Raw genomic sequence first — 21,126 nt, 5'->3', positions numbered from 1 at the left:
CTGTGCTCAGGGCTTACTCTTGGCTCTACACTCAAGGATTATTCCTGGCAGGGTTTGGGGGGCCATGTGGGATGCGGGAGGTTGAACCCAGGTGGGCTGTGTACAAAGCAGCCACTTTGGCCCCTCAAATCCCATGGATCTTTTTTTTACAGCAAAATTATTCAATTTATTTAAAAAGAAATCACAAAGTTAACAATATAAGTTGAAATATTAATTGTGGAATGATAGTAACAGTTATTACTTAAAAGTACAGATGTGTCATGTATTTCTTTTTTTTGAGATATGCTTATTCAGTCAATTTTTTTTTAATTTATTTTTTTATTGAATCACCATGTTGAAAGTTACAAAGCTTTAAGGCTTAAGTCTCAGTTACATAATGCTCGAACACCCATCCCTCCACCAATGCTTGTATTCCACCACCAAGAACCACAGTAAACCTCCCACCCCACCCCGCCCTGCCCCCCGGTCCCCCACCCCATCTGTGTAGTTGGTAAGTTACACTTTACTTTCTTTTTACCTTGATTACATACAACAACAACAAAAATTAGAAATTGAGCTTCCATTTGACCCAGCAATACCACTCCTGGGAATATACCCTGGAGAAGCCAAAAAATATAGTCAAAATGACATCTGCACCTGTATGTTTATCGCAGTACAGTCTACAATAGCCAGAATCTGGAAAAAAAACGAATGCCCGAGAACAGATGACTGGCTAAAAAAACTTTGGTTAATCTCATGGATCTTAACTACAGGATCTTGAGATCAGGTAGTCAGCTTCAGCGTCTGTGCTGACTTGGCAGAAACAGCAGTACCGAGTGGATTCCATCTCTTCCGTTTAGTTGTTTATTAGTAATTCTTTCCAAAAGTCTTTGAGGTGCTTTATAAATGTGTGCTAAACCACATGCAAATAAATAAGTAAGGAATGGAAAAAAAAATAAACAGACAAGGTCAATACAGAACTTTTTCAAACTCTACTAAATGTAGGTAGGCTTCCACTTGGCTGTGTGTTCCAGTAGTGAATACAAGCAATCAAAAAGTCGTCTGGAAACCTCCATTCATTTGAGAGAGGATTTGGAAACACTATTTTTACTACTCTTTATTGGGATGTCAGAGTTTGTTATATATTTTGGAGATGAATTTCTTATCTGGAATGGTTTTCAAACATTTCCTTCCATTTGCTTTGGTACAATTCCTTTGTTGCACAGAGGTTTTGGCGTATATTATAATTCACTTGTTTATTTTTGTTTTCTTTATCCATGCTTTGGGTTGCATGTCTACAAAATTCTTGTCAAAATCTGGGAAGTTTTGCTCCTGTGTTTCCTTCAAGGAGCTTAATGTTTTCCATTCCTATATTTTTGTTGGTGTGATTTGGTGTGGTGTGTGTGTGTATGTTGGGGGGGTGTGGTAAAACAGGAGATTATCTTTGTAGACACAAAGGGGAATAAACAGTTCTCCTTGAAAATACCATCTTTTGTGTATTTTATTTTGTTAGCGCCCTTGTCAAAGACTTTCTTCTTCTGGTCCACCTTCTCTAAAAGGAACGTTGGTATCCTCTTGGCTCACCATTCTGTGACAACATGGCTTGCCAAGATTAAAGGATGCCAGTGTACTGCTTCCTTGGATTTTTCTTCTCTTGTTTATTATTTAGTGGTGTTACAATAAAGTTAGGCCCGATAGCACAGGGGATAGGGTGTTTTCCTTGCACACTGCCGACCGAGGTTTGATTCCTCCGTCCCTCTTGGAGAGCCCAGGAAGCTGCCGAGAGTATCTTGCCCACACGGCAGTGCATGGCAAGCTACCCATGGCATATTCAATATGGCCAAAAGCAGTAACAACAAGTCTCACAATGGAGACATTACTGGTGCCCACTCGAGCAAATTGATGAGCAACGGGATAACAGTGATACAGTGATACAATTAACTTAAAGTTGATGGTATCAATGTACAAAATTATTTCATCTCACCAGAAACAATTTATACGTGGCCCTTCACCAGTGTCCCTATGTTACTTGTAGTGTGATCTTCTTTCTACCGTCTTCCTTCACTGTTAAATTTTACTACCCAAGGCCAATGATTTGCCATTGTTTGATACTTTCCCCCTTGTTTCATCTCTATATGTCACAGATGAGCGAGATTACCTGGTGTTTGTACTTTCTCTGATTTATTTTGTTTAACACAATCCCTTTCGTTTCATCTACGTTCCTGTGAATTTCATGATTTCATTGTTATTTGAATGCATATTATTGCATTGTGCATATGTACCACAATTTATTTGTTCATCTGTTGTTGGACCTTTGGGATGCTCCCATATCTTAGCCATCAAATAAATGCTAAAATGAATACAGGAGTACAGATATACTTTTGAATTAATGTTTTGGTGTTTCAGGAGTAGGTGCCAAGAAGTAGAATTGATGAGTCTTATGGGAGTTACTCTCCTTAGTACCACATATATTTTGGTTTTGGAGCCACACTCAGAAGTGTTCAGGGATTACTTCAAGCTCTGTGCTCATGGATGATTCCTGGTGGTGTTTGGAGGACTGTATGCTATAGTATGCTATATGGTTTGAAAGCGGGTTTTGGCTGCATGCCAGGCAAGCACCTTAACCTCTGTACGATTTCTCTGACCCAATCATTGAGTTTTTTTTTTTTTTTGAAAATTTCTATACCGCCTTCCCTAGAGGTTGCACAAATGACATTTCTACCAACAGTGAGTGAGTCTCTCTTTTTCACTCTATCCTCATCAGCATTGTTTGTTTCTGGTCTTTTCGATGTATCCCGTTCTTTGTGGTATGAGATAGCTCATTATTTTGAAGTGCATTTCCCTAATAATAAGTGATTATAAACACTTTTTCATAGGTCCAATCTATATGTCTTCTTTGGGGAAGTGTGTGTTCTCCACTCCCCATTCCTATGGGGTTATTGGTGTTTTAGTTTTTGAGATTAATGAGCACTTTATATATCTTGAATATATATTTGATGTATTGGGTGATATATTTGATTTATTTTTCACCATTCAGTATGGTGTCTTTTCATTTTAGCATGAACTTCTTTTGCCATGTAAAAATTTTTAAAATTTTATGTAGTCCCATTTGTTTATATTTGTTTTTGTTGTCTGTGACTCTAGATTAAATCACTGAAGATACCTCTGAGGTTCATATCCTGGGGAGTTTTGCCTCATTTATCCTCAATGTATTTTATGGATTCTGGTCTCATCTTGTGGTCATTGAGTTAACTTTTGTGAATGGTATGAGATAAGGTTTCGGTTTTACTTTTTAGCATGAGGCTATTAAATATCTCAGCATAATTTGTTGGAGAGACTTTCCTTATTATGCTTCATGTGCCCAGATCCATTGTCATATGCTAACTGTTCATTATGTAAGGGCTTCTCTCTGGGCTCTCAATTCTGTGCCACTGGTGTGAAAGTTTATCTTTATTTCAGTAAGACACAGTTTGATTGACTTAGTTTATAGTACAATTTAAAAATCAGAAAATGTTAAACATCCCATCTTCTTTATTTTTCAGAGGGCTGCTTTGGCTTTACAGGGAATTTTATGGTCCCATACAAATTTTAGTAGAGTTTATTCTGGGTCCTTGAAAAAAGTCTTTGGAATTTTAATAGAGATTTCATTTGCTTTGAACAGACTGGTCATTTTATCAGTGTTAAGTTTTTATTGTTAAATGGCTGGAGCGATAGTACAGCGAGTAGGGCATTTGCCTTGCACGTGGCCAACCCGAGTTTGATTCCTCCGCCCCTCTTGGAGAGCCTGGCAAACTACCGAGAGTATCCCACCCGCACGGCAGAGCCTGGTAAGCTCCCTGTGATGTATTCGACATGCCAAAAACAGTAACAACAGGTCTCACAATGGAGACTTACTGGTGCCCGCTCGAGCAAATCGATGAGCAACAGGATGACAGTGATACGGTGAATTTTTATAATGCTTTGGATAGAACGGTCATTTTATCATTGTTAAGTTTTCTGATCCATAAACATGGAATATTTTTTAATATCCTGGGGTCTTCTATTTCTTTCAGTTAAGACTTCATAGTTTTCACTGTACAAACCTTTTATATCTTTTGCTGATTTCTTAGAACTTTTCACTGGGGTGTCACTTTTTTATGTGCTGATTTGGTAGCCTGCTACTCTGCTATATTTATTTATTGTTTCTAAGAACTTTTTTTTGTTTGTTGGCATGTTTAGGGTTTTCTATGATGGCATCTGCAAACAGTGGCAGTTTAACTTTTTTACATAGGGATACTTTGACGTACTTTTCTTGCCTGGCTGCTGTGGCAAGGACTTCCTAAACTATACAGAATGAAGTTGGATAAGTTTATCATCCCTGCCTGATCTCAACGGGAACACTGTCAGTTTTTCACCATTAAGTGTGAGATAGGGTCTGGGTTTGTTGTAGATTTCTGTTGCTATCCTGAGGTTTTTTACTTCTGTCCTATCTTCTTGAGGGTGTTTGTCATTAATGAATATTAAAGCTTTCTCTGCATCTGTTGATACGATCATGTGTTTTAGTCTTTCCTTTTGTTTATATGGCAAATTATGTTAATTATGTTGCATATATTGACCATTGACATCCCTGGAATGAATCCCACATGATCAAATTATATGGTTCTTTTGATACGTTGTTGAGTTTGGTTCACTAAGATTTTTTTGAGGATCTTTCCATCAATATTCATTAGAGACATACACTTTTTGATATTTTTTGTTAGTAATAGCTCTGTCTGCTACTGGTATTAGGATAATGGTTTCATAGAGGTTTTAAGGAAGGCAATGAAAAGGATTATTATTCTAAAACTTTCTTAGGCAGATGACAAAGCTCTGATATAATTTGGAATCTTCCTGGAACTTTTTCCCTGTCTGTTGACACAGCTGAATTCCTCTGTTATTTCATTGTTTCTGATTCTCAATTTTCTAAGGGGTGGGACAACAGCTAATTCTATTCCAAAACTTCTTCCACCAGTAGGAGCATCTCAATCTGCCCCTTCTGCAACACCCAGGGCACTTGCTTCAGCTGCTCTGGTCTAGGTTATGCTCTCTGCACAGGTCTGGCCCCATGCCAGAGGTACTCTATGACTAACTCGGCTGGTCTGGATTGGTCATGTGTCAACACAGGCCATGCCCATGGGTGGCTGTGGTCAACGTCTGTAGCCAGGGTTGGTTAACTGACCTGGGGATTCTGAGTAGCCGGGTTCACTACCCCTGATATTGTTCTGGGAGGGTAATCTCCAGCCAGAACTATAAAAACTATACCACCACCCCCTACACAAAAATACAAAGTCCTTAGTTTCAGCATTGTTTTAAAAAATTATATTTTAGCTTAGGCACTGTGGTTTGCAGTTATGTTAATATTTTATAATGTTTTATAATATTCTTTTTTTAATCCATAAACTTTCCTTACATTTCATTTTATTTCACCTTATTATTTTTATTTTTTCTCTATCGTTGTGGTACATTTTATACTTATTTCTATTGACTGCTTCATTACATGTAATATTTTGCAACACATTTAATCATCTCTTGTTACACATGATTTATTCCTATGTTAATCAGTGGAATTTGTCAATATTTTTTCCTCTCCCTCCTTGTCTCATCACTCTTTTTTTTTCTATTTGAGTCACACCTGGTGATGCACAGGGGTTACTCCTGTCCTGGCTCTGCACTCAGGAATTACTCCTGGCGGTGCTCAGGGGACCATCTGGGATGCTGAGAATCGAACCTGGGTTGGCCTCCTGCAAGGCAAACGCCCTAACCGCTGTGATATCGCTCCAGTCCTATCATCACTCTTATTTTAATTAGTTATGCTAGTTTTCTCCATGTTTCTCTTCATGTCCTTGTTTATTTGAACCCCCATTACTTGATTCAGGATTTAAAAAACTCTTCCTTGGTTACAGATTATTTCTTACATGGACTATATTCCAGATCTGATGTAGATTTATGAAATGGTATGTGGTCAGCCAGATTTCTCCTTTTATGATGACCTGAATTTTTATAAAAAACTCAATAACAGTGAAATACTTAGTTACAAATTGTTTGTGATTGGGTTTCAGTCATATGATCTTCCAACACCTGTCTCTTCACCCGTGTACATTTACCACCAACAATGTTCCTAGTTTCCTCCCTCCTCACTTGCCCCCTCTCCTTCCAGCCTTTTATGGCAGACACTTTTCTCCCATTCTCTCCTCTCTCTCTCTCTCTTTCCATCTCTCTCTCTTTTTGTCTCTCTCTCTCCCCCTCTCTCCCTTTGGCCCTTTTAATACAGATACTGAAAGGTTATCAGGTATATCCCTTTACCTATTTTCAACATGCAATTTCTGTCGAAAATGATCATCTCCAACTACTATTGTCATATTAATGGGACACTATTCTTCTATTCTAAATGACCTTCGTACCCTCCACCCCCACCCCCACCCCATACACACACACACTCTTGTGGCAAGCTTTCAACCATTGGCCAGTCCTCCTGGCCTGTGTTTTCTCTGTCCTTGGATATTAGTCTCATATTTTACTATATATATTGATAGATAGATGATATAGATATATCCAGTGCAATCATTCTATCTCTGTCCCTGTCCTTCTAATTCATTTTCCTCAGCATGATACTTTCCATGTCCATCCATTTATAAGCAAATTTCATGACTTCATTTTTCCTAATGACTGTGTAGTATTCCATTGTGTACCATAGTTTCTTTATCTGGTCGTCTGTTCGCAGGCACTTAGATTGTTTTCAGATTCTGACTATTATGAATAGTGCTGCAATGAACATAGGGGTGCAGATGGTGTTTTTGCTGTGTGTTTTTGTTTGGGCAATCAGGGTTGGTCCCAGAAGTGGAATTGCTGGGTTGTATGGGAGCTCAATTTCTAGTTTTTTGAGGAATGCCCATAACTGTTTCCAAAAAAGCTGGACCAGTCAGCATTCCCACCAACAATGAATGAGTTCCCCTTTCTCCCTGCATCCATGCCAGTAATGGTTGTTCTTGTTATTTTGGATGTTTGCCAGTGTCTGTGGGTATGAGATGATATCTCACTGTTGTTTTGATTTGCGTCTCCCTGATGAGTAGTGATTTAGAGCATTTTTTTTTCATGTGCCTTTTGGCCATTTGAATATACTTTTAGGAAGTTTCTATTCATTTCTTCTCCTCATGTTTTATGGAGTTGGAATATTTTTCTTCAAAAGTTCTACCAATGTTTTATGTATCTTTGATATTAACCCCCTAACAGATGGGTATTGGGCAAATAATTTTTTTCCATTCTGTGGGCTGTCTTTTTTTATTAGTCACCATTTCTTTTGAGGTGCAGAAGCTTCTTGGTTTAATATAGCCCCATTTGTTTATCTTTGCTTCCTCTTACTTGTTCAGTGGTCACACTATCGCACTGTCATCCCATTGTTCATCGATTTGCTCAAGCAGGTACCAGTAATGTCTCCATTGTGAGACTTGTTTTTACTGTTTTTGGCATATTGAATATGCCACGGTAGCTAGCCAGGCTCTGCTGTGAGGGTGGAATATTCTCGGAAGCTTGTCGGGCTCTCCAAGGGGGACTGAGGAATCGATCCTGGGTCGGCTATGTGCAAGGCAAATGCCCTACCCACTGTGCTATCACTCCAGTGGTATTTCTTTTTTAATTTTTTTTTTGCTTTTGGGGTCATACCCGGTGATGCACAGGGGTTGCTCCTTGCTTTGCACTCAGGTATTACTCCTGGCAGTCCTCAGGGGACCATATGGGATGCTGGTGCTGGGAATTGAACCCGGGTAAGCCATGTGCAAGGCAAATGCCCTACCCGCTATACCATCACTTCAGCCCCGATTCAGTGGTATTTCATCTTTAAAGATGCCTTTAGCTTCAATGTCATGGTGGATTTTGCCTCTATTTTCTTCCATATACCTTATGGATTTAGGTCTGATTCTGAAATCCTTACTTAATCCATTTTGACCTGAATTTAATGCATGACATTAGAAAGAGATCTGAGTTAATTTTTTACATGCAGTTTCCCAGTTTTCCCAGCACCACTTGTTGAAGTTCATATTTCTTGTTCCTTAATCAAAGATTAAATTATCGTATATTTGAGGGTCAGTGTCAGTATATTCATCTATTTTCCATTGGTCTGTGGGTCTGTCTTTATTCCAGTAACATGCCATTTTAATTACTACCACTTTGTAGTACAGTTTGAAGTTGTGGAAGGTGATGCCTCCCATCTTCCTTTTCTCGAGGATTACTTTGGCTATTAGTGGGGGTTTATTGTTCCATATGGATTTCAGGAGTGTTTTATCTATTTCTTTGAAAATGTCTTGGGCATCATATAGAGACTGCATTGACTCTGCAGAATTCTTTAGGGAGTATTGCCATTTTGACAAAGTTGTTTTTACCAATCCATGTGCAAGGGATGTATGTGTCTCCATTTCTTCATGTCCTCTTTTATTTCTTGGAGTAGTGTTTTGTAGTTTTCTTTATACAGATCTTTTACCTTCTTAGTTCAGCTGAGTTTTTTTAGTGAATCACTATGGGGGTACCATTACAGACTTATAAATTTTCGTGCTTGTGTTTCAGTCATATAATGATACCCATCCCTCCACCATTGCCCATTTCCCACCACCATGGTCCCTGCATCTCTCCCACCACCCCCACACCATTACCCCACCACCACCTCACTCTGCCTCTGGAGCAGGGCATCCTCTTTTGCTCTCTCTCTCCTTTTGGATGTTGCGTTTGCAGTGGAGGTATTAAGTGACTATCATGTTCGGTCTATAGTCTACTTTCAGCCCACCTCTCCCATCCTGAGCGGGCCCACCTAGAACCCTTTACTTGGTGGTCCCTTCTCTATCTGAGCTCCCTTTTCCCCCAGCATGTGAGGCTGGCTTCTAAGCTGTGGCATAATCCCCCTGGTACTTACGTCTCTTGCTCTTGCGTGTTAGTCTCCCATTCTGTTACTTTACATTCCACAAATAAGTGAAATCATTCTATGTCTGTCCCTCTCTTTCTGACTCATTTCACTTACCATGATACTTTCTTAACAACACGAATTGGACGATTACACTTGAATAGATGTGCCTCACTACTGGCAGTTTCTATCTTTGTCGTCTAGGCACCAACATCCAACTACGATGAAGAAGAATTTGAGATGTTCTACAAGGAACTGGAGAGGTTCTATAAAGAAGACCACATCTTCTACAAGATCATTGTTGGTGATTTTAATGCCAAGATAGGTCCGAGAAGGTTGCCCGAAGAACTCCACTCTGGGACCCCTGGCCTAGAATGGAACGATCAGGTGAGAGACTGTCTGAGTTCATCATGTCGACCAAGACTATCCATGGTAACTCACAGTTCCAGAAGGCTAAATCTAAATGCTGGACACGGGAGCCTCCTGGTGGATAGTTTCACAATGAAATTGACCACATCATATTCAATCTAAGGTTTTGCCTGACCAATGTCTCTATTGTCTCAAAATTCCAAACAGAATTGGACCACCATCTCCTTCGTGCAAAATTCTACTTCACAGAGTGGGGAGAAAGGTCTGCAAAGTTTAAGTTTAAGAAGGCAACTCCCAGAATGACAACCAACTGGGAGCTCTTTGGCACTATTGTGGCAACATGGGAAGATGCCATCCTGGACAACATCGACAAGGAATACTATCGACTGGTTCAGCACCACCATGACTTCTCGAAGTATGCTGAGAGTGAGAAAGCCACAAACAGACGCCTGTCTTTGGAAACTCTCGAGCTCATTCGTCAACGTGGTTTGGCGCGAGCCTCAGGCAACCAGAAGCTAACATCCGAGCTCACAAAGCTGTGCAGAGAAGCGATAAAAGAAGACCTCAAAGAAAGAAGAGCAGAAGTGTTGGCCCATGTTGCAGAAGCCGGGAAAATTATTCGCAACACTCACCTGTCCTTCGCCAACTACAAGATGAAGATGACTGCCCTTCGATATCCTGATGGATCTATTACATCTTCCAGAGAGGCAATGGAGAGGATTATTCATGACTTCTACTCGGATCTCTTTGACAAACATGTCCACCTGCCCACATACCAAATTTCGAAGGATGGATATGTCGTTCCCAAAGTCCTCTCTTCTGAAATCCGACACGCCATTTCGTCGGTAAAGACTCGTACAGCACCAGGTTCAGACAAGGTCAGACCCAAACACCTGAAGAATCTACTGCCAGTACTCATCAATATTCTGGCTCGGCTTTTCATATGCTACCTGTCTGAATTCAAGGTTCCGTCCCAGTGGAAAATCAGCAGGACCTTTCTGTTGTACAAGAAGAGAGACATCCACGACATCAGCAACTATTGCCCAATCTGCCTGCTTTCTGTCGTCTACAAGTTGTTCACTTGTGTCATCCTGAATAGAATACGCAGAACACTAGATGAAGGACAACCATGCGAGCAAGCCAAGTTCCGAAAAGAATTCAGCACAATCAACCATATGCACACAGTGACCAAACTCATTGAAGTTTTGTGAGAGTTCAAGATGCCGTTCTGTCTAATGTTCATTGACTTAAAGAAGGCCTTCAATTCTGTTGAGACTGAAGCAGTCATCGAAGCCCTAGCCAAACAGGGTGTTCAAACTCAGTACATCAAGATCCTCTGCTAGCTGTATTGTGGATTCACCACTAGGATCTCACCATTCTACAAGGAAGTGATCATTGATGTAAAGAGAGGGGTTCGGCAGAGCGATACCATTTCACCGAAACTTTTCAGTGCCACCCTCGAGAATGTCATATGATGACTGGAATGGGAAAGAATGGGAGTGAAGATAGACCGTCGGCAACTACACCACCTATGCTTCGCTGATGACATTGTTTTGATAACACCAAACATTAGTCAAGTGGCACAAATGCTGGCTGACTTCGACCTTGAGTGTGGAAAGGTCGGACTGCAGCTGAACCTCAACAAGACAATTCTCATTAACAACGAACTAGTCCCTGGCGCTCCATTTGCTCTCAATGGAAGGAACATCTCTGAATGCAGCAGCTATGTGTACCTGGGTCGAGAACTCAACATGAGGGAGGACTTGGTGCCAGAACTGCGCAGGAGGAAGAGAGCAGTGTAGAACTCCTTCAAGAGTGTCAAAGAAGTGGTTAAGAGGATGAAGGACCTCTGACTCCTGGCACATCTTTTCGATTCCACCATTCTTCCTGCACTAACATATGCCTCAGAGACCTGGGCCCTACGCAAACAGGATGAGAACGCTATTTGGGTATCCCAAAGAGGAATCAAAAGAGCTATGCTAGGAGTATTACGTCTCACTCAAGTGAGAGAAGGAATTCGGAGTTCCGACCTCCACTGACGGTCAAGAATCAGGGATGTTGTCTCGTTTGCCAAGACATCAAAAATCAGATGGGCTGGACATGTAATGCGATTCAGAGATGACCGCTGGACTAGAGCTGTTACTGACTGGATTCCATTGAATGTCAAAAAACCGCATGGCCACCCACCAATGAGATGGTCAGACTTCTTTGTCAAAACCCAGAATGAATGGTTTGAGATTCTTCGTGTTCATGGAGTGAGCAGATATCATTGGGCTACACTAGCACGCGACAGGGACAAATGGAGATGTTACAGGTGCCTGCTCGAGCAAATCAAAGATCAATGGAAAGACAAGTGATAGAAGTGAAGATACTTTCCATGTTGCTCCAGCTATATGCAAATTTCATGACTTCATGTTTTCTAATAGCTTCACGGTATTCCATTGTGTAGATGTACCAAAGTTTCTTTACTAGTCATCTGTTCATGGGCACTCGGTTTTTTTCCAGATTCTATTATAAACAGTGCTGCAATGAACATATAAGTTCAGATGTTATTTCTACTATACTTTTTTGCATCTCCAGGATATATTCCCAGAAGTGGTATTGCTGGGTCAAATAAGAGCTCGATTTTTAATTTTTTGAGAAGCATCCATACTATTTTCCAAAAGGGCTGAGCCATTTGGCATTCCCACCAGCAGTCTGAGCATGGTTGACTTCTATCTTCAGTGCATAGTGATCTGCAAAGATAGTTGATACAATTTCTATCTTCCTGATTCTATGGAGGTATGTTTTGTGATCCAGCCCATGGTCTATTTTGGAAAATGTTCCATGCACATTGGAAAAAAAGTGTATTCTTTCTTTTGGGGATGCAAAGTCCTTTATAGATCTATTAGCCCTCTCTCTTCTATCTCTTCCTGAAGGAAGCCAGTGTTTCCTTGAGTTCAGATGATTTTGAAGTACTTGATATTCTGAGGTACAGTTGTGAATGGGATTGTTATTTTTAATATCACTTTCTTCTATTTCATCATTTATATATAGGAAAACAATGAATTTTGGGTATTGATTTTTGTAAACTGCCACTCTACTAAACAAATCTTTTGTCTAGGAGATTTTTGGTAGTCTTCAGAATTTTCTAAGTATAGTATCCTGTCATCTGCAAATAGTGAGAGCTTGATTTCTTCCTTTTCTGTCTGGATGTCCTTGATATATTTTTCTTCCCTAACTGCTATGGCAAGTATTTCTAGTATTATATTGAATAGACATGGTGAAAGTGGGCAACATTGTCTTGTGCCTGATCTTAGAGGAAAGGTTTTTAGTTTTTCCTCATTTAATATAATGCTTGCTGTGCGCTGGTGGTAGATGGCTTTGACTATATTGACAAAAGCTCCTTCAACTCCCATTTTGTTGAAAGTGTATTTTTTTAAATCATAAATGGGTTCTGTATCTTGCCAAATGCTTTTCTGCGTCTATGGGTATGATTATATGGTTCTTACTTTTTCTTTTTATCTATATGGCATATTATGTTGAGTAACTTGTGAATGTTAAACCATTCTTGCATTGGGATGAATCCTACTTGGTCATGATGTATGATATTTTTGATGAGTTGTTGAATTCTGTTTGCTAGTATCTTGTTGAGGATTTTTGTATCTGTGTTCATCAGGGATATAAACCTATAATTCTCTCTCTTTATCTCCCTCTCTCATGTCTTTGTATGCTTTTGGTATCAGGATAATATTTGCCTCATAGAAACTGTTTGGGGGTGTTTCTGTTTCTTCAATTTTCTGGAAAATTCTGAAAGGGCTTAACAATAAGTCTTCTTTGTTTGGAAGAATTCACTAGTGAACCTATCTGGGCCTTGGCTTTTGTTTTTGCTAAGACTTCTGATTACTGTTCCAATTTATTTGACAATGACAGGTCTGTTCAGGTATCCAAAATATTCTTTTTTCACCCTTAGGAGTTAGTAGGAATTCAGGTATTTATTCATTTCTTCTAGATTATCTAGTTTCATGATATACAGAGTCTCAAAGTAATCTCTGATGATCTTTTGAATTTCTGTGGCTTCTATTGTGATTTCCCTCCCTTTCATTTCTGGTTTGGTTTATTAGGGTTATCTCTCTATCTTTTTCCTTCTTTATGAGTCATGTAGTGGTTTATTGGTAATACTCAATTTTTCAAAGAACCAGCTCTTGGTTTCATTGATCTTTCGGATTGTTTATTGGGATTCCAGCTCATTAATTTCTGCTCTAAGTTTTACTGTTTCCTTCTTCCTGCCTGTTTTGGGCTCCTTTTGTTAGTCATTTTCTAAGATCTTAAGCTATGAAATAAAATTATTTATGTGGACCCTTTCCTACTTCCTGATAAATGTTTGCAGAGCTATAAACATTTTTCTTAATGCTTTTGCTGTATCTCACAATTTCCCTCAGCTCATGTCTTCATTCATGTTTGTTTCCAAGAATCTTTTGATTTCTTCTTTGATTTCTTCTCTAACCCACTGACTGTTCAGTAGTAATTTTAATTCCAGGTGTTTGATTTGATTCTCCATTTCTGTGTGTGATTAACTTCTATTTTCAGTGCATTATAGTATGAAAAGATAGTTGATGCAATTTCTATCTTCTTGATTTCATGGAGTATGTTTTGTGGCCCAGTATGTGTCGATCTTGGAAAATATTCTATGTGCATTAAAGAAAAATGTGTATTTGGCTTTTGGGGGATGAAAAGCCCTACTACTCCTCTCCCATTTTTTTTTCAAAGTCAGTATTTTCTTGCTGAGTTTTAGCCTCATCGATCTATTAAGAAGTGACAAGGCAGTGTTGAAGTCTCCAACTACTATTGTGTTGCTGCCAATGTCCTCCTTGAAATCTATTAGTAGTTGTTTTAAGTATTTTTGCTGCCCCAAATTGAATGTGTAGATGTCTAGGAGTACAATTTATTCCTCATGTACATCCCTTGATTATTAAGAAATGGCCTGTACTCTCTCTTCTAACATTTTTTTCAGCCTTAAATCTACTAGTATGTCAACCTCGGCCTTTTTGAAGGAGTTGTTAGCAATGTTTTCTATTTTTGAGTTTGAGTCTGTTTACTTTGCATATTCAAATGTGTTTTTTGTAGGCAGTAGAATGTTAGATTCAGTCTTTGTATCCATTTTGTCACTCTGCGTCTCTTAATTGGTGCATTTAGTCCATTGACATTGAGAGATATTATTGTGATGGGGATTTGTGCCATATTTTTGTAGAAATTTGTTGTGTTTGTGTGGTTTGTCTTGTCTTACAGTAGATCCTTCTGTCCTTTGAAGGTTGGTTTTGAGTCTATAAAGTTCCTGAGCTGTTGTTTATTGATGGAGTTGTGTATTATTTCCTCAACTATGGAAGACAGTCTAGTCTTCTCTTCTAACCTATAGTTTTCTGCTGATAAATCTGTTTATAACATGACTGAGATGTCTTTCCATATAAATTATTTTCCCCCAACTTGCAGCAACCTTTAATATTTTATTTCTTAACTTTAATTTTTAACCTTTTATTAGTGATAAATGTCTTAATGTATGTCTTTTTATAATTAGAAATTTGGTTATTATATAAGTGTCCTGGATTTCTATGGTAAGTACTTTCATTAAGTTTTAGGTCTCAGTTACTTCTGTGAGTATACACTCTGTTCTCTTCTGTCCCTTCACTTTACTTACTTATTATCCTTTGCTTTGCTTCTAGTTGAATGGAGTCTGATAGTTTTTGCTTAGTTTAGTTTTACAAAACCTATTTCTTTTTGTTCCTCCATTTGAGTCATTCCTGAAATTTTACCTTCTGTTTCACTTATTTTTGTCCTCTGCAAGACTGAGCCTACTTTCCATAGAAGTTTTAATTTCATTCACTGTGGTTTTCATATCTAGCATCTTTGTTTGGACTTTATTCCAATAGCTTCAATCTCTTTGGTGATATACTCTCTCTACTCCTATGTTCCCTTACCATATGCACACTTATAAAGAGGAGCTAGTCATAAAATAAGAATATTTTCTTCTGTATAAGTGTGCATATGATATATCTCCCTGATATTTTCCCATAAGTTCCAGTTTATCGTCTGATTTCCTTCCTCCCTGTGTCATTAGTTTTCTGAAAACTTTTTTTCTTACTTCCTGTCACTAGATTTAGCTCCTTTTTGGCATTTATCTCATTTTTCCAATAGGAGGAATTGCGGCTCTTAATTTGGAATTCTCTTCTGTTTTTTTATAGCCTTCGATATAAGAAGAGAGAGTGCTGCCGTGTGGTGAGGTTCCCTTCAATTGCCAATGTTTCCATTTTAGGCATGCACCCAACCAGAATAGTAATGACTAGAATTATAAATTTCAAGAATGAGGAAAGAGCTTAAAAATTGCCACCGTGGGTGGGAGAATTATCTTTTCTATAAAGTTCCTGCTGTCCTTTCTTCCCTGAGGATAAGGCCCAGCCTCTCTCTCTTAGCTCATTGACAGCATCCCTGATCTTTCCTCTAGGTCTTCAAGCACTCAGCAGTGAAGACTGTTACCCTTAATACTCCCTGAAGATACCCGCCTGCCTGTATTGCCAGTGATGGGAAAGTGTCTCCATCTTCCATATTGGACCATTTCTACCTCTGTCAATTGAATAGCATGGAACTCTGGCAGGTGCAGAGACTTACTTCTGAGGGGGAAGTTTTCCTAGCGCTGTCCTATGATGGCAAAAGTCACGGTTTCCTGCCTTGAGCCGACTTGTGTTCTCTCTACAGAATATCACAGTCCTGATACTTTTCCTGCTTGAGTGAACACAGTCCTTTTCTTCTGGGGGAACTTCTGGGTCATTTTTATAACCTGAGCTTATGACTGCTTCAAAGGTTTAAACTTTGTGGTGTAGCATTGGCGCTCTGTCTGCCATGCTCTCTGTGTTGGCTAAAATTTCAGAAACTAAGAGGTGAGTTGCCACATCAAGTTTCTGGCAGTTAAATGAATAGTTTCCTCCCCTTAGGAGATTTCACTAGGGTCCTGATGAACTAGGTGACCACAAAGATCTAACTTTCCTCCCGCTTGGTCAGTAATTCACATAATAGCACCTCCGAAGTTTTTAATGTTGTCTAATCAGTAGTTGGAGAGCCACCCTTCCTTTACTTGCTTCACCAAGACCACAGGCTTTGGGACACCCACCTACATATTGATAAGTTTTCCTCTGCTGATAAATTGATAGGAAATGTATGTCATATATAGTCTATTTCTTAATGTTTTTCTTTGTCTTATGAGCATGTTAAAAATATTTTTTTGAGTATTTTTTAAATTCATCATCACGTTGGTTATTTCATTGGGAAGATTCATTAAACTGAAAATTTTATCTCCTCTCAGTTTTATTTGTTTGCTTTTCCTCAGTCTGTGTTCTTCATTCTTTACTACAGTATGTTCCTTCATGATGTTATATAATGGACTTTTTTTTTATAGCTTAGTTTTATTATTACATTTCTGTTTCTTGAGTTTTGCTTTTTTGAATTTCCCATTTTCCCTAAATTCTATTATTTCAGCATCGACATAGTTCATTTCCTTAAATACTGTTTATTTTCTTTCTAAATTATATCTTATATTAAAATAACATTGTACTATGACATCATATGAAATTCATGTGTGCATCATTGAAAAGTAATGTGTATATATTATGCTTAGTTCACCACTAAAGTCTAATTATACCCTCCTTATACAATTTTCCTCTTTTATCTGATTATTCCTTCTCTTTATCCCTTTCAATCTGGTAACCACTAATTGGCCTCATATTCCAAAATCTTAATATTTGTTTACTTAACTCATCTGTTTACGTACCAAAGGATTTAATCATTTTTTTTCCTTTATTCCTCTGAGTTTTTCACTGAACACAATGCTTTCTTGTCCATCCCTATTGTTACAAATGGCAGGACTTTTTTTTTTTCTTTCTTGAATAGTGTTCTATTGTGTGTATGAGTCCCATCTTTATTCATCTGTCAACCAATGGGTATTTAGATTGTTTCCTTCTTTTGGATACTATAAACAATGCTGTAGTAAACACCGAGTAGATATCTCTTAAGATTCGTTGTTTTTGTTTGTTTATATTTTCAGCTAAACACCTAAAAGTGGGATCATTGAATTGTCTGGAATTTCTCATTTAAAATTTTTGAAGTCTTCAGATTGCTTTCTGTGGTGACTAAAATTACATTCTCACCAAGATTTTATGTGTTCCTTTTTCTCCACATTGCATCCAACACCTGCTTCGTATTTTTTGGTTAATATCCATTATCCCAGGTGTGAGGTTATATCTCATTCTTGTTTTGATATATAGTTTCTCAATAGTAAGGAGATAGCAATATATTTTCATGGGCTTATTGACGGTATGTTTGCCTCCTTGGGATAATGCTTGTTCAGAATATCTTCCCATTTTAAAATTTTGCTTATTTATTTTTTAGATGCCACACCCAGCAGTGTTCAGGGTTGGGCTTTGTTCTGCACTCAGTGATTATGCCTGGTGGTGCTTAGGTTTGAGACACGACCCTGTCAGCTGTACTCTCTCTTCATCAAATCTTATCAATTTTTAAATAGAAATTTTTATTGCTTTTCATGTGCCGTAGATATTAACCCCTTGATGGATATATGGTGAGCAAGTGTTTTTTTAATATTTATGGCTTAAGCTTTTCTTCTTAAAAAATTATACAAAGATATGCTTAGCTATAGTTTTTAACTGCTTCTTAGCTATATGAGATTCTGGTCAGTATAGATTTATGAGCCATTTCCATCCATTTCTTTTGTTGCTAATCAGTTTGAGATACCATAACAAATACCATTGACTATGTGGATTAAACAATAAAAGTCTATTTTCTCACTATTCTGAAGTATGGAAGTGCTAGAGCAGGCCTAAATTCCTGCTCTGGTGAAATCCTTATTCCTGAGTGATGGAGGAGGGAAAGAACATGTATTTTTCTTATAAGGCCATTAGTTCCATTACTAGAATGTTATTGTCATTAAGTGACTTTTGGAAATAATCTGAATACAAAACACAAAAGTGCTGATTGTCAACGGAGCTCACAATGGCATCAGAGTGCGAAAACTTTCAGTTCAACTTCTTTTGCCTCTGGGAAAGGAGAAGGGCAGGTGATTCAGTTAAATTCCCAATGGCTGATGATTTAATCAATCAAGCTAGTGTAATGAAGTGTTTCCATAAATTTTCTTTAAATGGAATTCATAGAACTCCCTGATGGTGAGTAGACTAAGGGAGAGTATTATACTCCGAAAGGTCATGGAAGCATCATACTCTTTCTCTGTATATTGTTCCAGACATTTCTTCAGTCAGGCTATTCTTGAGCTATAACTAGTAAGAAAAAATGTTCTCTGAGTTCTGTGAGTACCTTTAGCACGTTAATGAAAAATGGAAGGGGAAGATTTGGAGTTTCTGTTCTAAGATCATTATCTATAGTTGATGAATCAGAAGGATCAGAACCACAGGTCACATCTGGATTCATGATTGGCACGTGGCATGGGGCTTGGTGGGTGGTTTTCAGTCTTGTGGAATTGTGTACTTAATCTGTGGCATTTAATATCATCTCTACCTAGAGTGTTCAAATTAAGTAGCATTTTAGGACACTAAACTGGTATGAGGACTGCTTGGTTGTTGAAAAATCACCTGTACATTGAAACTGGTGAACAGGGTTATAAATATGTGTTAGGATCATACGGAATCTTTAAGGTCAAACTATTGTGATACCAGTGCTAACATTTTATTTGCCTTTTCATTGTTTTGGCTTTTGTACCAATCTTATGGTGACCGAAATTGCTGTAGTGTGACTGAAGGTCATAGCTCTCCCTTCGTCCTCACCCTCCTGGTCATCAGCAGAGCCAATGATACACAGTCTAAGAATCAAAATCCCAGTTTTAGTTTTCTTTAAGAGTGTTCTCAAGAAAGCAGAACTTTTCATCAATTTTATTAGACCCTATCCTTTGAGCATACATGTATCTAATATTCTGCATAAGAAAATGAGAATCCCAAATAAAGACCACCTATTGAACAGAAACATGTGGAAGTTGTTTCAAAGAAAAAAAAAGTTTCTGTGTGCAGGCAATTTCATCTCACAGGAAGGAGACACTGAGACACAAGCCAAAATTATTCCAATGGGAGCATGTGGCAGATATTTTTCTCAGGATGAATCAAGTTAACTTGTTACAGCAAAGAAAATAGAGTGACAATGATTGTTGTCAATGGAAAAAAAATTAAACTTTCAAGCAAGAATTAGAAATTTTTGAAGAATTTTTCTGATTTAGCATTTTGAGTCTGCTTTCTTCTAAACATTCAATTTTTTTCTGATGAGTTCAATATAATTTCTCATAATGGTCTATTATAGCCTTTTTTCAAACTTTACCCATCTGCATCCTGGAATATGACTAATGTACAAGTTCCTGGACCAGCAGTTGTTACCAGAGTAGTAGACCAATAGTTTTCACTCTCTTTATACCTGTGGACTGGCACTGGTCTGTGGACTGCTGATTAAACACCACTGCTCTGTAATGCTAATTTTTTATCGATTTTTTTTGTCAAGCAGGCATAGAAATTTAAACTATTAGCATCACTTGGTGACCAAACTGACCAAACTGTAATGGTATAAAATATTACATGGGTAAAATATTTATTCAAATAACAAATTATTCCAATGAATTTTAATGTAACAAGTAAGAAGTTGATTGTTGCACTTGTTTTACATTCCACAATGTAGATTTCCTTTAAGAAATTTTGTGATTTTAAAGCATTTATATAATTACTTGAAAAGGCTTATATTAAATCATTGCTCCTGTTATAAGCTTTTGTAAGTCAATTTTCTTCATGTATTTCAACCAAAAAAAAATCTCAACAGATCAAATGCAGATACAGAAATTAGAATGCACTTTTAAATTTTTCTTTCTTTTTATTAAACGAGTTTTTGTTTGGTTTAAAGATATGTAGTTATATTCCATAAAATAAAACTTGCATTTATGCTAATGCATAATGTGCTTACTACCATAAAATTAAAATTCTTATTTAAAAATCTTAGTGCTTATTTCTAATATGGTAAACATAATATGTATAGTCTAAATATAAAAGGCTGAAGAGGCCCAGTCCCCATCCGAGCAGGCTTGGAGTTCTCAGCCCCAGGTCCCACACACCTGGGTTCCTCAGCTGATACCTTCATGCGTGAGGCTTTTCTGAACATGTGGAGAGGGGTCTTGAGTATGGCTTTGGATAAGGCTCCGGAGGTCTTCAGCCTTGGGAGCTCTTCTCGGGGTGGGGAAAGAAGCTGGAGGCCATCCCCTCCAAGGGGCCCTGGGGAAGACAGCCAGGCCCAGGGGCGCGGGCCAGAGACTGTCTGCATTGCTCTTTTCCGGGAGCTTGCTTTTAAGTCTCTGGACTGGATTTCCCAGATTTCCCATTTTCCAGTAGCTAGGCAGTCACACCCAGGGACTGCCCCCAGTGCCCTGTAATCCCATCAAAGGGCAACATCCAGAGACTTAAAAGCAAGCTCCTGGAACCATGCGGCAGGCCTGCCATGTCGCTGCTAGGAGACATCTTATAGCCTAATTCTCCCTCTGGGAGAAACAGCAGGCTACGGAGGGTTTCTTGCCCACATGGGAGAGCCTGGCAAACTCCCCGTGGAGTATTCATATGCCAAAACCAGTGACAATGCTGGGTCTCATTCCCCTGACCCTGAAAGAGCCTCCAATGCCGCATCGTTGGGAAGGACGAGTAAGGAGAGGCTTCTAAAATCTCAGGGATAGGAGAAATTTGACGATCAACTGGATGATTGATGATGATGATGATGATGATGATGATGATGATGATGATGATGAAAAAAAAGACCACTTTGGAATTCTCAGTCATTTAAAAAATTTTTTTTAAAAAATT

Source organism: Sorex araneus, chromosome X (genome assembly GCF_027595985.1).
Source record: "Sorex araneus isolate mSorAra2 chromosome X, mSorAra2.pri, whole genome shotgun sequence".
Lineage (NCBI taxonomy): Eukaryota > Metazoa > Chordata > Mammalia > Eulipotyphla > Soricidae > Sorex > Sorex araneus.
Note: the sequence above shows the minus strand (reverse complement) of the source record.